The sequence below is a fragment of the Oncorhynchus nerka genome, linkage group LG28 (genome assembly GCF_034236695.1).
Source record: "Oncorhynchus nerka isolate Pitt River linkage group LG28, Oner_Uvic_2.0, whole genome shotgun sequence".
NCBI classification, from domain to species: Eukaryota; Metazoa; Chordata; class Actinopteri; order Salmoniformes; family Salmonidae; genus Oncorhynchus; species Oncorhynchus nerka.
The window spans coordinates 63,378,506-63,393,525 of record NC_088423.1 but is presented as its reverse complement, the minus strand read 5'-3'; the positions used below and the strand labels follow the sequence as shown (position 1 = coordinate 63,393,525).

Sequence of the window (15,020 nt, the reverse complement as noted above, 5' to 3'; positions counted from 1 at the left end):
TCAGCAGTCAAGTCACACACCAATGCCTCGGAGTTGTGATTGGAGCTAAGCCTCCTCTGATGTGACTCATTCACTTCTGGTAGTGCTGCTCAAACGATTTCACCATCAAGCATTATTACACTTTCTTTTAAAATTAATTCATTATTGTTTCAACAAATTAAGCATTGGGAATTTATTTGAGGGTTAAAACCACCATTAAGTACAATTAATTCAATTATAAACCCTATGATGTGCATTCTTTCTTTCCAATGCCTTGTTAGGGCATAACACAGATCAATAATATCAGTAAAAGCATGTTCAATAAGGAGAACGTTAAATTAGTATGGTTCCTACAGGAGCACATGAAGGGAAGCAGAGTATACATTTCGCTGAGCAACAGTGCGGTGGGGATATAGAGGGGTAGCGGGTGGAGGGGAGATTATTTTCATCTTGAAAGCAGCAATCTTGAGCTGTGGACATGAATACTGAGGGTTCTGTGAATACATACAGTCGACGCAATGGACCAACTACATTTCTTTAGGCGACCTTCTCCCTATGAATAAAACATATTGAAAACATTTTACAATGCCTGAGAATTCTGAAATTCACATTTCACATGAATTGCTGAGTAGTTTAGCAGAAAATGTGCACTAGGCTATATCGCCTTGGTTAGAGACGCAACAAGGGGAAAATTGTTTTTGCCCCATTCAGTTTGTATTCAGCTGTAAATGATACACCAACCTGTTATCACTAACACCGTTACTCAGAAGTAGACTAAACTAAAGATTCAAACGACTGCTAGCAAAGGGCAATAAATACAAAAAATACACAATTTAAGAAATTAAACTGACTCTAAAATATAATATAATAAATTACGAAAAACAAAAACCGTATTATGAATGGAGGCAGGAGAGAAAGTGTAATATCGTCCCGCATTAAAATAAATAGAATATAAATTATATTTGGCCATCCATCCAATTCAGGTCAATTAGCTATTTAACTACAAACTCGTGATATGAAATGTATGCCCGTATACCCTACACTTCCAGAGAAAGTTACCGTGTATGCTATTCGTCACAAAAACTTGAAAATGGATTGGTGGGGCGCAAATATATAGTACAGCCTACCCATGTCAAACTAGCCGTGAATAGTCCATGTGTCATTGGCCCGACAGGTTACCGATTAGAAACCGAGGATGTATGAAAAAGTAAACGACATGAGATAATTCGATATAGGCTTTGTTTACAGTCCGGGTGAGAATCAAAATAAATCGCCTATAACCCTAATTTACTGCATTTAAAGTGCTGGACATACAATGGACACAGTCCACTCAGATTCCGTATTAAATGTATAAAAAATGTCGCATCTGAGGTGTAGGTTTTATAATTTGGAAAAGCAATTCCGGTCCAATCGCAGGACTATCACAATTTCCAGTTGAAATCACTCCAGAAATTGTACAACTGTACTAAAATACATGGATAAGACGAAAACTATGGGCTAAATCCCTTACCTTGCTTGGAGTGAAACCAGACTCAATGTTGCCAGTCCACTGCTTGTCCCATTAGCAGCTCCAGACTATGACCACTTCTTTATGGCTATGAACATCCAACTCGACCCGTCCTTGCGTTATCACTCCTGGTCCAAGCGCCTCTCCTCCAGTGAGTTCCACTGGATAAGAGAAATACCGTGGACCGTTTGTGAAGACAGTGGAACTAGACGCCTAGTGCGAGTATGGTATCAAGAGAAAAGGAATAAACCCGTAGCATCCCCAACGAACAATCCGGTGCAGCCGTTTAGGAACGCACGTCCTCTCCAGCTTTCTAGTGAAACGAAATGAAGCTCGCAGATCTTAGTAGCAATGCAAGCAGGATGTCTTGCCGAGGGCGCCTAAGTAGAATCACCCCCCTTTTCCACTTCCTTGCGATACCAGATGGAAGCAGTTTCGCATCTGTCGCACGTTTCCAGACCCAAACAGTGCAAAAGAACAGCACGAGTGGTTACACAAGGTTTAGAAATCTTCGCCCAATCAAAAGAGGCGGATGGAAGTAAAGCCCTCCCTGGGAACCGAGGACACTCAAGGGAGATGGAGACAAAACTCATCTTCGAAATAAATGTACATCAAATGAAAATAAAAACTTCCAGGGTGAATAAAGTGAAGTAGTTACAATGCGAAACAGTTTTGCTTCTAATTACAGGTTAGCTTCCCTTCATTATTACCCCTACTAACCTTAACAGCCCACTGTACTACGGCCAATGCTGCAATGTTTGAGCCATTGTTTAATCAGGCTGTAGGGAAATACAACCAAATGAAAGGAAAACCTACAGCTGTAGCTTATGGTAGCACGTAACATTACGTTGCTATTAGTTAATATAACTGTAAGCAGATACCATTTTAGTATTAGCTTTTTAACTGCATAGAAACGTTGGGAGCTGTGGTAAAGTAGCTGACATGGGTGTCTCACGGCCAAGGGAGGTGGCATGTAGGCGCTGGACAAGTCTTTCAGGAGAAGTCGGGTGTTTTATTTAAAGCCAGTTGATCTGTGTTTAGCAGTCAAATTGAATATACACCAAATGGATCCAGAAAATATTTGTACAAAACTTGCTGTCTACCGCCTAACTCTCACCCTAAGGTCTGAAACAGACGGTCATAAATAGGCTTACCGGTTGTCAACCCTTGTACCTGGATTCGGTCATACCGACTCACTTCTCAAGAGAGGTGATGTTACGTGCATCGCTCTAAAATCCAATGAAATCCAATTGTGTTTGACACATGCTTCGGAGACAACAGGTGTCGACTAACAGTGAAATGCTGGGTCCTTTTACAACAATGTAGAGTTACAGTGGGGCAAAAAAGTATTTAGTCAGCCACTAATTGTGCATGTTCTCCCACCTAAATAGATGAGAGTGGCCTGTAATTTTCATCGTAGGTACACTTCAACTATGACAGACAAAATGAGAATTAGTTTTCTCCAGAAAATCACATTGTAGGATTTTTAATGAATTTATTTGCAAATTATGGTGGAAAATAAGTATTTGGTCAATAACAAAAGTTTATCTCAATACTTTGTTATATACCCTTTGTTGACAATGACAGAGGTCAAACGTTTTCTGTAAGTATTCACAAGGTTTTCACACACTGTTGCTGGTATTTTGGCCCATTCCTCCATGCAGATCTCCTCTAGAGCAGTGATGTTTTGGGGCTGTTGCTGGGCAACACGGACTTGCAACTCCCTCCAAAGATTTTCTATGGGGTTGAGATCTGGAGACTGGCTAGGCCACTCCAGGACCTTGAAATGCTTCTTACGAAGCCACTCCTTCGTTGCCCGGGCGGTGTGTTTGGGATCATTGTCATGCTGAAAGACCCAGCCACGTTTCATATTCAATGCCCTTGCTGATGGAAGGAGGTTTTCACTCAAAATCTCACGATACATGGCCCCATTCATTCTTTCCTTTACACAGATCAGTCGTCCTGGTCTCTTTGCAGAAAAACAGCCCCAAAGCATGATGTTTCCACCCCCATGCTTCACAGTAGGTATGGTGTTCTTTGGATGCAACTCAGAATTCTTTGTCCTCCAAACACGACGAGTTGAGGTTTTACCAAGAAGTTATATTTTGGTTTCATCTGACCATATGACATTCTCCCAATCTTCTTCTGGACCATCCAAATGCTCTCCAGCAAACTTCAGACGGGCCTGGACATGTACTGGCTTAAGCAGGGGGACACGTCTCGCAATGCAGGATTTGAGTCCCTGGCGGCGTAGTGTGTTACTGATGGTAGGCTTTGTTACTTTGGTCCCAGCTCTCTGCAGGTCATTCACTAGGTCCCCCCATGTGGTTCTGGGATTTTTGCTCACCGGTCTTGTGATCATTTTGACCCCACGGGGTGAGATCTTGCGTGGAGCCCCAGATCGAGGGAGATTATCAGTGGTCTTGTATGTCTTCCATTTCCTAATAATTGCTCCTACAGTTGATTTCTTCAAAACAAGCTGCTTACCTATTGCAGATTCAGTCTTCCCAGCCTGGCGCAGGTCTACAATTTTGTTTCTGTTGTCCTTTGACAGCTCTTTGGTCTTGGCCATAGTGGAGTTTGGAGTGTGACTGTTTGAGGTTGTGGACAGGTGTCTTTTATACTGATAACAAGTTCAAACAGGTGCCATTAATACAGGTAACGAGTGGGGGACAGAGGAGCCTCTTAAAGAAGAAGTTACAGGTCTGTAAGAGTCAGAAAGCTTGCTTGTTTGTAGGTGACCAAATACTTATTTTCCACCATAATTTGCAAATAAATTCATAAAAAATCCTACAATGTGATTTTCTGGATTTTGTTTCTCATTTTGTCTGTCATAGTTGAAGTGTACCTATGATTAAAATTACAGGCCTCTCTCATCTTTTTAAGTGGGAGAACTTGCACAATTGGTGGTTGACTAAATACTTTTTTACCCCACTGTAAAGGTAATATAAAAATAAAAATAAATACAATTTTGAAATAGTGAAACGAAAGACATCACAGTAGACCTATTACACTCATAACCATGGCATGACATTCCTAGCTGAATCAGCATAGAACAAATTGTGCATACCTCAAAGCAGAAATAATGAAGAGCTCATACATTTATATTCTCAGAATAACAAACAGGGAGATATTAAACCCCTGCTGGAAACATTGTAACAACTGGTAGATACGTTGGTAAAGTGAGTAATATAATACTTTTAATTACCGCAAAATGTATAATAATTAGCGGACCATGTACACTAAGTGCTGACAATGTTTCATAAACCGAATGCTTGTCTGAAAGTTGGCTAAGGTCTAGGCTACCACCGAAACAAGTTGAATGAAGCTGTGCATATCTCCAACCACAATAGGCTTAGCACTGAAAGTTGTTAGAATGACTTTTATAGTGTTGCTGTTCAAATAGCTACTGGCATAGCTGTGGGAAGTAGAGGTGCTGAGGGTTGTGCAGCACCCCCTGAATTTTTAAAAAACATATTAATACTAAGGGACTTTCAACGTGGCACCATCATAGGATGCCACCTTTCCAACAAGTCAGTTCGTCAAATGTATGCCCTGTTCGAGCTGCCCTGGTCAACTGTAAGTGCTGTTATTGTGAAGTGGAAACGTCTTGGAGCAACAATGGCTCGAAGTGATATGCCACACAAGCTCACAGAATGGGACCGCCGAGTGCTGAAGATCATCTGTCCTCAGTTGCAACACTCAACGTATTTGGGTTTCCATGGCTGAGCAGCCACACACAAGCCTAAGATCACATTTACAAATCCGTTGCATTGCCAAGTGTCGGCTGGAATGGTGTAAAGCTCGCCGTCATTGGACTCTGGGGCAGTGGAAACTCGTTCCGTGGAGTGATGAATCACGCTTCACCATCTGGCAGTCTGACAGAGGAATCTGGGTTTGGCGGATGCAGGAAAGAACGTTACCTGCCAGAATGCATAGTGCCAACTGTAAAGTTTGTTAGAGGATGAATAATGGTCTGGGGCAGTTTTTCAGAGTTTGGCCCCTTAGTTCCACTGAAGGGAAATCTTAATACTAAAGCATACAATGACATTCTAGGATGATTCTGTTCTTCCAACTTTGAGGCAATAGTTTGGCGAAGGCCCTATTCTGTTTCAGCTTGATAATGGTTTGTCGAGATCGGTGTGAAAGAACTTGACTAGCCTGCACAGAGCAAGTGTCCACATACTAATATATATATATATAGTATGTACTATTAGTACTAATATATATATTAGTATGTGGACACTTGCTTGTCGGACATCTCATTCCAAAATCATGGGCATTAATATGGAGTTGGTCCCCACAGTGCAGCAATGCTCCCCATCCAACCTGACAGAGCTTGAGAGGATCTGCAGAGAAGAATAGGATACACTCCTCAAGTACAGGTGTGCCAAGCTTGTAGCGTCATACCCAAGAAGACTCGAGGCTGTAATCGCTACATAAAGGTGCTTCAATAAAGTAAAGGGTCTGAATACTTATGTAAATGTGATATTTCTAAAAAACAGTTTTTACTTTGTCATTATGTATTGTGTGTAGATTGATGAGGAAACAAAACAATTTAATACATTTTAGAATAAGGATGTAACGTAACAAAATGTGTAAAAAGTCAAGGGGTCTGCATACTTTCTGAATGCACCGTACGTATATGATATGTTTCTTCATTTGTAGCATTATGTTGTGATTTCCATCTATCCACGTTGAGATTAGCACAGCAGGGCCTTCGGCAAACGTGTGGGGAGCTTGCATTTGTCTCAACACCTTTGATTCGGTGTAATAAAAATATTGACACAATAGCGTTGAGAAGAGGCTCAAAGTATAGTTCTTCAGACTGACTTTTGTCATGACTTGTCAACTCGTGTAGCCTACTGATTACAACCACAGCTGCAGGTAGCCTAAAGAAGCCTATGCACTCTGATTCCCTCTGTCCAGAGGAAACGAGGCGGTAACGTCATGCATTTATAGGTTAAGCTATCTATTCATATCCTAAAACAGGCCTATTTATTTGTGTTAAGCGACAATGTGAATGTGATCTAATATGGTATACAGTACCAGTCAAAAGATTGGACACACCTACTCATTCAAAGGTTTTTCTTTATTTTTTAAAACTATTTTCTACATAGTAGAATAATAGTGAAGACATCAAAACTATGAAATAACACACATGCAATCATGTAGCAACCAAAAAAGTGTTAAACAAATCCAAATGTATTTTATGTTTAAGATTCTTGAAATTAGCCACCCTTTGCCTTGATGACAGCTTTGCACATTCTTGGCATTCTCTCAACCAGCTTCATCCAGGCTGTATCACATCCGGCCATGATTGGGAGTCCCATAGGGCGGCGCACAATTGGCCCAGTGTTGTCCGGTTTTGGCCGGGGTGGGCAGTCATTGTAAATAAGAATTTGCTCTTAGCTGACTTGCCTAGTTAAATAAAGGTTACAGTTATCACCTGGAATGCAAGTCAGAAATATCTTTCCTTCTTAATGCGTTTGATCCAATCAGTTGTGTTGTGACATGGTAGGGGTGGTATACAGAAGATAGCCCTATTTGGTAAAAGACCAAGTCCATATTATGGTAACAGCCCAAATAAGCAAAGAGAGATGACATTTAAAAAATATATATATTTCGCCTTTATTTCACCAGGTAGGCTAGTTGAGAACAAGTTCTCATTTACAACTGTGACCTGGCCAAGAATAAAGCAAAGCAGTTCGACACATACATCAACACAGAGTTACACATGGAATAAACAAACATACAGTCAATAATACAGTAGAAAAAAGTCTATATACAGTGTGTTTAAATGAGGTAAGATAAGGGAGGTAAGGTAATAAATAGGCCATGGTGGTGAAGTAATTACAATATACCAATGAAACACTGGAGTGAATGATGTGCAGAAGATGAATGTGCAAGTAGAGATAATTTGGTGCAAAGGAGCACAATAAATAAATAAATATGGTATGGGGATGAGGTAGTTGGATGGGCTATTTACAGATGGGCTACATACAGGTGCAGTGATCTGCGAGCTGCTCTGACTGCTGGTGCTTAAAGCTAGTGAGGGAGATATGAATCTCCAGCTTCAGTGTTGAAGGCTATTTTGTAAATGATATCGTCGAAGTCGAGGATCGGTAGGATGGTCAGTTTTACGAGGGTATGTTTGGCAGCATGAGTGAAGGATGCTTTGTTGTGAAATAGGAAGCCGATTCTAGATTTAATTTTGGATTGGAGATGCTTAATGTGAGTCTGGAAGGAGAGTTTACAGTCTAACCAGACACCTAGGTATTTGTAAGTCAGAATCGTCCAGAGTAGTGATGCTGGACAGGCGGGCAGGTTGAAGAGCATGCATTTAGTTTTACTTGCATTTAAGAGCAGTTGAAGGCAACGGAAGGAGAGTTGTATGGCATTGAAGCTCATCTGGAAGTTAGTTAACACAGTGTTCAAAGAAGGGCCAGAAGTATATAGAATGGTGTCGTCTGCGTAGAGGTGGATCAGAGAATCACCAAGAGCAAGAACAACATCATTGATGTATACAGAGAAGAGAGTCGGCCCGAGAATTGAGCCCTGTGGCACCCCCATAGAGACTGCCAGAAGTCCAGACAACAGGCCCTCCGATTTGACACATTGAACTCTATCAGAGAAGTAGTTTGTGAACCAGGCGAGGCAGTTATTTGAGAAAGCAAGGCTGTTTAGTCTGCCGATAAGAATGTGGTGATTGACAGAGTCGAAAGCCTTGGCCAGGTCGATGAATACGGCTGCACAGTAATGTCTCTTATCGGTGGCGGTTATGATATCGTTTAGGACCTTGATCGTGGCTGAGGTGCACCCATGACCAGCTCGGAAACCAGATTGCATTGCATTGAAGGTACGGTGGAATTCGAAATGGTCGGTAATCTGTTTGTTAACTTGGCTTTCGAAGACCTTAGAAAGGCAGGGTAGGATAGATGTAGGTCTGTCCCAGTGTGGGTCAAGAGTGTCTTCCCCTTTGAAGAGGGGAATGATCATGGCAGCTTTCCAATCTTTGGGAATCTCAGACGATACGAAAGAGAGGTTGAACAGGCTAGTTATAGGGGTTGCAGGTGGAAAGCATGGCCAGCCGTATAAAAATGCTTATTGAAATTCTCAATTATTGTGGATTTATCGGTGGTGACAGTGTTTCCTAGCCTCAGTGCAGTGGGCAGCTTGGAGGAGGTGCTCTTATTTTCCAAGACTTTACAGTGCCCCAGAACTTTTTTGAGTTTGTGCTACAGGATGCACATTTCTGTTTGAAAAAGCTAGCCTTAGCTCTCCAAACTGCCTATATAGTTTTCAAAACTGCCTAACCTCCCTGAAAAGTTGCATATCACAGGGCTATTCGATGCTGATAAAGTACGTCACAGGATGTTTTTGTGCTGGTCAAGGGCAGTCAGGTCTGGAGTTTATCAGTTCCTGGTTCATACATTTTTGAATGGACCATGCTTATTTAACATGGTGATGAAGGCACTTTTAAAGAATAACCAGGCATCCTCTACTGACGGGATGAGGTCAATTCATTACTTTACTTTAAGACAAGGTCAGTCAAGAGCAGTCGCAAAAACCATCAAGCGCTATGATGTACCTGGCTCTCATGGGGACCGCCACAGGAAAGGAAGACCCAGACTCTGCTGCAGAGGATAAGTTCATTAGAGTTACCAGCCTCAGAAATTGCAGCCCAAATAAATTCTTCACAGAGTTCAAGTAACAGACACATCTAAGCATCAACTGTTCAGAGGAGACTGTGTGAATCAGGCCTTCGTGGTCGAATTGCTGCAAAGAAACCACTACTAAAGGACACCAATAATAAGAAGAGACTTGCTTGGGCCAAGAGACACGAGCAAGGGACATTAGACTGGAGGAAATCTGTCCTTGGTCCGATGAGTCCAAATTTGAGATTATCGGTTTCAACCGCTGTGTCTTTGTGAGACGCAGAGTAGGTGAACGGATGATCTCTGCATGTGTGGTTCCCACCGTGAAGCATGGATGAACGAAGTGGATTTAGCAAGTGAAATCAATAAGGGATCATACATTTCACCTGGATTCACCTTGGACTAGTAACCGGAAGGTTGCAAGTTCAAATCCCCGAGCTGACAAGGTACAAATCTGTCGTTCTGCCCCTGAACAGGCAGTTAACCCACTGTTCCTAGGCCGTCATTGAAAATAAGAATTTGTTCTTAACTGACTTGCCTAGTTAAATAAAGGTAAAAAATAAATAAAATAAATAAATAAACAAATCATGGAAGTACAGGTGTTCCTAACGTTTTGTACACTTTAGTGTAACTCCCCACTTTTGCATTGGGACAAAAAACGACTTTGTACGAGTTTGTACGAACATGTTGATCATGTCCTTTGGGTACAACATGTAAAAAGATGCCTGTAGCCTAACTCGCCTCCTGAATAAAAAGAACATGAAATCAAGTGTATGCTTAATGACCTGCTGAGGCATGGAATGCAGTAGTTAGAACATGTCAATCAAAAGTCCTTTGTGTACAACATGAAGATTGTAGGCTCCAGCAGACAAAGACGTTCATCGCTGATCAAGAAACCTCTGTATTTTTTGCCACGGAAAATCAGGTTTCCAGATAATCTGGAACTGTAGCCACCCCGTTTAGAAAAAAAACAACATATGACCTGATTAGAAAGAATCTGGTCCCATCATAGCCCACATAACATGGTTTTACAGCTGATTTATTACTTTGTCATACCCTACAACTAGGATCCGAAGTTTTACCTGGTTAGTTTAGCCTACCAGATCAGGGAAAACTCTGGGCCCAAATTGGTGGCGGGAATGGCCTTCCATAGGAACAAATATATTTTCTGCATGAGGGAGGACCAATCATGTAAAGCAAAGACTCAGATATTTTTTCTTTTTACATTGGACATACAATGTAATAAACATAGCCTAATCAAACAATGTGTTTGATTATCAGATTACAAATGAAACAGTGGCCCTCCACTCTGGGTGGTGAAAGCTCATTTTCAGCCACAGAGTTCTATTCCTATCCTACAGCAAGGCATATCAAACATGATCCTTCCTGCATTGGCCATTTGGCTGGGAATATAGTGAACGATCAATTCCGTCAGATTATTAGTCCGTCTAATAATTGAATTTGGCTGTCGCTGGGGTAATGGATTCACTGTTCATACAGCCGCATTTAGCAGGCTAAAGCAGGGAGAGGGAAGGAAAAACAGATACCATGTCTGAGGTGACACTGGTGGATGGCATAGCAATCAGCAAGTGTGGCAGGTTTGAATCAGTTCTCTAAAAGCACAAATTAGTCATTGGGTGAGAACAACACCTTCCTTCTCTCCTTTTATTGGCTGTGATGTGAACCACCATTTTGTTTCTCTTTTGAGTCTGGTGGGAACTGGGCCAGTGATCTAAGTAAAATAATACACATCAGACATTGCTCTATATATAGAACCAATTATAATTTCAACAAATAAGGTATGGGGCAAATAACTTTGCACTAACACATATGCTGTATGACAAAACACCTGAAGAGTAGTGATTGGCTTATGTAGGCTAACCATCTTTGTGACTCCCAGAGATCAGGAATCAAAATGTCCTACAATCTGAATTCTGAAGAATATAGCTATGTATTACGGCAATGAATATAGCTTCTGAAGAATATACAATGTAAATATGGTGTTTAGTTCTGTCTGGTCCTATTTAAAAGTCTCCACCCTAAAAGATTGATTTCTGCTGCAAAATCTGAGGCATATACAGGCAGCGCACAGAGCATGTTAAAGATGATGATTCAAATGCTTTGATGCTGTGGGAGAACAGATTAAAACTAAAACAGAGCAGCTCCCATCATGGAGAGCAAGATATCTGATATCAGTCGGTGGGCATTGGAGCACGGACTGTTTTTCCTGAGAGAGAGAGAGAGAGAGAGAGAGAGAGAGAGAGAGAGAGAGAGAGAGAGAGAGAGAGAGAGAGAGAGAGAGAGAGAGAGAGAGAGAGAGAGAGAGAGAGAGAGAGAGAGAGAGAGAGAGAGAGAGAGAGAGAGAAGTCAGGGTACCCCGCTGTGCTTAGAGACAGTAAAAACACAAACTGTACTGCATCATTTACCTAATCACACCAGGACGTAATTGCTAAAGAAAAACGAGAGTAGAGTAGGCAAAGAAGATGAGCAGGATGTGGTTTATTAAAAAGCCAACCAATATGACTTTCTTCTCACATTATTTTGTAACTAAGGCCATTTGAGTTTTTCCTGGTTAGGTCACATGGCCAGAAAAAAATACTGTTGTTCTTGGCTATAACCGCATTGTACATTTTGAAGTTATTAAACAATTATTCACAGAGCAATGCGTCTCCACGGGAACACCAATAAATGTTAGCCTCTGAAACAATTTCTCTGAAGGAGTGTACAAAATACAGGGTATATGAATAATTAAATGCAAACATTATTAGCAGGGCTTATCATGTCGGTGTCTATGGTGTTCTTTTTCTGATGATGTCAGCCTTTTTTGATCAAACTCAGGCTAATTAGTGTCTGAGTTGTTAAATATATGCCGTGTTTGACAGATGTATCATTACAGGCTCTTCTTAGATATTGTCATTGGAAGAAAGACACCACATTTCTGAATACATTAATGTTTAATTTGTACCTTTATTTAACTAAGCAAGTCAGTTAAGAACAAATTCTTATTTTCAATGACAGCCTAGGAACAGTGGGTTAACTGCCTTGTTCAGGGGCAGAACAACATATTTTTTCCTTGTCAGCTCAGGGATTTGATCTTGCAACCTTTTGGTTACTAGTCCAACACGCTAACCACTAGGCTACCCTGCCAAGGAATACCTTAATTCAAGTTAATGCTAGCATCCTTAACGTAAAAAGTAGACTCATTTTGTAATCAAAGAAATCCACATACACAAAAAAGGTTTGATTTAATCTGAAGTTTGATTTAGTATAACTATTGACACTCGTTGAAAGTTTGATCGTAATGACTAGGGCAGCAGCAATGTTAAACTTGAATAAAAAGACAGTATTGGTTTGTGAGAGTGCCTTTGTCTCTTGTTCTCGCTTCTCTTTATTCTTATAGGTGACAGATCCTACATTTGAATGGGGATACTCAGTGGTGCCTTGGACAGTTGGCGTGATAAGGCAGCGGGGATGGATGGTCTGGCTGGCGGTGCAATGCTGGGGAGCAGGGGAGCCATTGGCACGTACAGCGGTTGTAATTGAATCAACGTGGGCCTGTGCCGCGCCAGCTAATGGAAAGGAAACAAGCTGCTGGGCAGAAATGAGAATCTCACAGACCAAACAGAGGGTGTGGGCCAGGCGGGCGGCGGGGGCTGCTGCGTTGGTGATATCCAGTACATAGGATAGAGCCCTGCTGGATCAGGGGCAGGCAGCAGGACCCTTAGATGGACCTTTTAGAGGGAAACCTATTCCAGTCCATCTCCCATATACTGTGTCTACTATCTCCTCCTCCTTTTGACATGTGTGGCCTGCTAATCTGATCTCCTGTGGTGTGATAGCCCAAACATAACCTCTGTCTATTGACAAAGGATGGTCACTGAAATACATGCAGTACTGTATTTGATATTTATTAATTATTATGACTTGGCTCATATGATATGCACACTGTAAAAAAGTTGGATATGTCAGTAAGCTGTCTATCTATTCTGCACTCTTGTGTATTAACACATGCAGACAATTCTAAAACCAGAATCATTTGCATGCTCACCTCTCTCTGAACCCCATGATAAGAGACAAACAAATCCCCCACTTCAGTAAACAAAGTTTTGAAGCATCTCCACACAAGGAACAAACAAAGCTACACACATGATTTGTTTTAGTCAGTGGCAGATCTTATTTAGTTTGATGAAATCCAGACCTAGACGTGCTGCTTAAACACAACAAAACCATAGGGAAAGCTGTTCCAACCCTCTCCCACCAAGAGTTTTATCACTATTTCCCAAGGTCACATTCATTAATTCCCATATTTATTCATACCTCCACAGATGCCTGATATGTGGTGGTGGGCTTCCTGCCACAAAATGGACACAGTCACAGTTACATCACCCAGGAGTCTGGTACATTATATAGTGGATGAAGTCTGTTCCCCCTTTGCAAAGTGCTATATAAGTCCTATCTGTTTCAAATGTGCTACTTCAGTAATTATGTAAGAAGTGACTAAAGTAGCTTTCAGTCATTGATATGCTAAGTAAAACAAAGAAACGATCATTCCCTGTTTTTTCAATGTATTACAACCTTGGAGAATAATTTTCTCACTCTGCTAAAAGCAATCTTAATCAGCCCAAACATCACCTGAGCCATACTGTACCTGTCAATAACTGGCCCTGTGTTTAGACAGAGGCAGAGACGTTATCCTTCCCAGTTGGGGACCCTGGACTGGACCACATTAGGCCTTGGCATTGCCCCTCACCCTACCCCATCCATCACACTCACAATAATGTGCCACACATATTGCAACATGATACCTCCTCCACATTGTAACAAGAAGAAATCCTACTCCAGGCCGACAACAGCCTTTTTCTTTCTCTTTCATATGCCAATGTGGCCAAGTAATCTGACACACCCATCATGACCTCTGCAGCTCTGTTTAATACAAACCTCACTGGAGACAGTGTCCAAGCCCCATGCATCATTAAGGTCTCTATAAATATTTACACTGCGATTTCTCAAGACTTTTCACAATGGATTCTCTACAGCGTTGAAATGGGCTCTTGTTCAGGGATTTGAAGGGGTTTTATGGGGTATGACCATAGTTTCCTTTTTCTTTCTTTTACTGCCTTTAGTTATTCTTAGTTATCCATAACAGATCCTTGTCTGTTGGTTGAGTATACTGAAATCCTAACTTAGTGGACCCAACTTAGTGGACAGCTGGCTTACTCTGAAGCCTGTTTTTGCTGCCAACAAGGGGCCAGAGCGTCTCACCAGCAACAATACATGGCCTCCATGACAAAGCATCGTGCCACATTGTATTAATAACAGCTAAAGAGTTAATCACCAGACTTGTTTGTTTTTTTACCCAGCAAATGCTTTTTACACACCTGTGCTCCAGGCCCCCTGGAACGAACGTGAGTGGTGCAGCGGTCTAAGGCACTGCATCTCAGTGCAAGCGGTGATGCTACAGTCGCTGGTTTGAATCCAGGCTGAATCAAATCCAGCCGTGATTGGGAGTCCCATAGGCCGCGCACAATTGGCCCAGCGTCGGCCAGTGTTACGCTGTCATTGTAATTAAGAATTTGTTCATAACTGACTTAAAAAATGAATTTACACTCATCTAATGACTCAGAATTCTGTATCAGTTTTGCTGAATAATCTGAACTCTGTTCATGTCAAATTAAGCAAGGCTATTCAGAGAATTCTTCCCACTTTACCTCCACACAATTTCTTTTTTTTGCATAAGGAATTTATAAGAGGTGGTTGTGGTGTAATGTGAAATGACATTAAGAGTAGATAATGGTTTAAGGGTGATTTGAGACACGAGACATGAGCAATGGAAACAACAATGCTGGATTTGCACATATCACTTCTCTTTGATGTGA

General features: G+C 41.4%; 1 protein-coding gene across 1 annotated transcript in view; it reads right to left on the bottom strand.

Annotated features, from left to right (window-relative positions):
* Window positions 1-1,935, bottom strand: part of LOC115113522 (cadherin-11-like) — a 76,853-nt gene extending 74,918 nt beyond the window's left edge. Inside the window, exon 1 of the mRNA XM_029641286.2 lies at window positions 1,490-1,935. The gene's annotated coding sequence lies outside the window, so the exon portion shown is untranslated. The remainder of the gene's footprint in view (window positions 1-1,489) is intronic.
* Window positions 1,936-15,020: the final 13,085 nt, after the last annotated feature.